Source organism: Trachemys scripta, chromosome 3 (assembly GCF_013100865.1).
Source record: "Trachemys scripta elegans isolate TJP31775 chromosome 3, CAS_Tse_1.0, whole genome shotgun sequence".
NCBI lineage: Eukaryota > Metazoa > Chordata > Testudines > Emydidae > Trachemys > Trachemys scripta.
The window spans coordinates 138,086,818-138,089,541 of record NC_048300.1 but is presented as its reverse complement, the minus strand read 5'-3'; positions in this window follow the sequence as shown (position 1 = coordinate 138,089,541).

Here is a 2,724-nt window from a genome sequence, read left to right as displayed (position 1 = left end):
GCTGCTCCTTTCACTCATTTGGCTCCAGTATTCTGAAAACGTTGGTCTGATTACCCAAATGTAGGGAAAGAAGAACCTTTCCTTTGACTAATAGGTGTATCATCTTGAATACCAACTGGTTGCTGAGCTCACACCCTCTTTAGGTAAATTAACTGTTACTAATAGGTAAGGCTACGATTATGTCACAGAATCTGTGACAGTTTCTGCCCTGGGGCTGGAGCTCCCAGCCAGCCCTGCCCTCGCAGCTCCCAGTTCCCAACCTGGTGGGGGACCCTCAGCAGCTACCCAACCCCGGTGGGTGGCCAGCGGGACCCCGCGCACCTGCCCAACTGCGGCCAGCGGCTGGAGGACTCTGCAGCTACCAGCTGCCCTGGGCAAGGGGACCCTACAGCAGCCCAGCCCCAGGGGCAGGGACACCCCGGAGCTCCCATGCACTGCAGCAGTGGGTGCTGAACCCACCTACTCCTTTTGTCAGGGATATTTTTAGTGAAAGTCAGGGACAGGTCAGGGGCTGCCGTGAATTTTTATTTCCCGTGACCTGTCCCTGACTTTCACTAAAAATATCTGTGACAAAAATTTAGTCTTACTAATAGGATGAATGTGAGCAAGAGTGGACTGTTGAAAGGAAAAACCTACTCTCATAACTTCGTCTATATTGAGCATCCTTTAGTCACTAAGTACAATTGTTGCTTTCAGCCATAGTGGAACACCTGTTACAATGTACAAGTACGTTTTTCATTGAGTAACTTTTAAAATGTGAAGATGTTTGTATCTTTTATAAAACTAGTGTAAAATGTCCCAATTTTGTTAAGAGTAATTTGTGAAACTAGTTCACTGATTACATGGGGGAACCACTAATGATGTTCTCTTCACATCTCCTTATTGGTGTCAAGTCAGGACGTGAGGTTTTTGGTTCGAGGCTGATGCGTACTTTTTATCTATATTCCAAGTAGTTTCTGTGCCATAGCACAGATTGAGCCGTTCTGCACAGCAGAGGGATGCATGTAAAACCTAGAAGTGTTTTCCTAAAGTTTGTGTTTTGTTTGAAGGGTGACTGAAACCTGCATAGGTTCAACAAATGCCTGAGAGAGCAAAACCACTGCTGTGGTTGATCCGCAGTTCTTTGGAAGACATCCATCAATACAGCCCATTTAGTCAATGCATTCGTAGAAAACATACACAGCAATTAATTGCTTCAGGGCACTTTGTACCATTTCATTTCTAGAAAACCAATGTTGGTACATTTATTCAGGTTAACTTTCATAATTGACTAAATTCTAGACCTGGCCATAGGTGATTAATGCTGCTGCTGTTTCAGAGCCTTAAAAGTCAAACATAGGAGGCTCGAGTCTAACTCACTCCCACTTACAAAATAACTGTTGAAATTCTACTTCATTGGTTGCTTTGTAATGAAACAGCTTAATGCGCAACCCATTACCCCACCTTAGAGACATCAGCCTTTTGAAATCTGATCCACTTCAAAAAGGGTATTAAAAGCAGGAGGACCTGCCCCTCTCGTTTTTATTTTCATTGTGACCTTTTCCTAGTCTTCAAAATTCGTCTCTAAGGTAAAGAAAACCCCCAACAAACAAAAGAAGATCAATTTAACTTGACTATAGGGGGGAAATAGCAAAACTGAATGTACACAAAGGACCTGATTTGGGTTTATTATGCACTGTGACCCTCAGCAGGCCTGGAAAATCCCCTGCAACTAAGTGTTGTCACTGCTATTAGGGAAGACTAAGAAACCCAGCCAGGGGTGTCCAAAGGATAGAAGGCAGTATTCAGGCTCTGAGGCATAGGGGGGAGTTTGTCCTTGGCCCTGCAACCACATAGGGACAGCTCTGCAGAGGTGCCCAGCCCCACCCCCTTTATGTTGCTGCATGCAGGCCCAGCCTCCCTCCTCCCGCCCATGGTGATCTGCTGCTAGCTGCTCCCAGTAGATGTGCCTGGGCTGCCATAGAAGGGATGTGTGTTCCCCACAGATTTCTTTGCTCCCCCATTTTTCTGTGGTGGAGCCAAGAAATCTGCAGAAAGTATCAATTCTACACCCCCCCCCCCAGGACATAAGATTCCCTCAGGAGTATACACATTAAGGCATTGGTTAGCAGGAGCAGTCCACTTGGTTAAAACAACATGCTCAGTGGAGGATAGAAAAGTAAATATTAGCTCATTTGTTCCTCTTCCTTATTCCCTCTGGTGCTTGTCTTTCAACATTGAGGAAATGTAGTGACAATGGAGCTGACTCATAAAATGCGAACTTTTTCCTTTACCCCTGCCTCTGAGGTGAATTTAGCAGCCGTGCGTCTCCATCCATTTTAAGTAGAGCGTTAAGAGCTAATCTGGCAGGTGTGAGGGCTGTATTTAGAATTAGTATTCCAAGTACAAAGTGCTTGGATTTTATTCAGGCACCACAAACATAAATTCTGGCAAGGCCTCTTATTGCTAGTCATGAAACAGCAATAGGGTAATATGTTAAGCTCCCTTCCACTATCGTATTGTTTTAGGGCACATCTGTTCCAAGGTTGCAGCTTGTGCTCAGTGGTATTATCCTTAGATTATGATGTGGTACTCATGCTAATGTTTCTTCATCTAAAAAACAAAACAAAGCCACTTTTCAGAGCCATCTTTTCCTTTGAAACTGGGGAGAAGTCTCCAGGGGGGCAAAAGAAGGTTTGGCAGCTGATCCAGGCCATATAGTTGAAGTGGGAAAGATCATAAAGG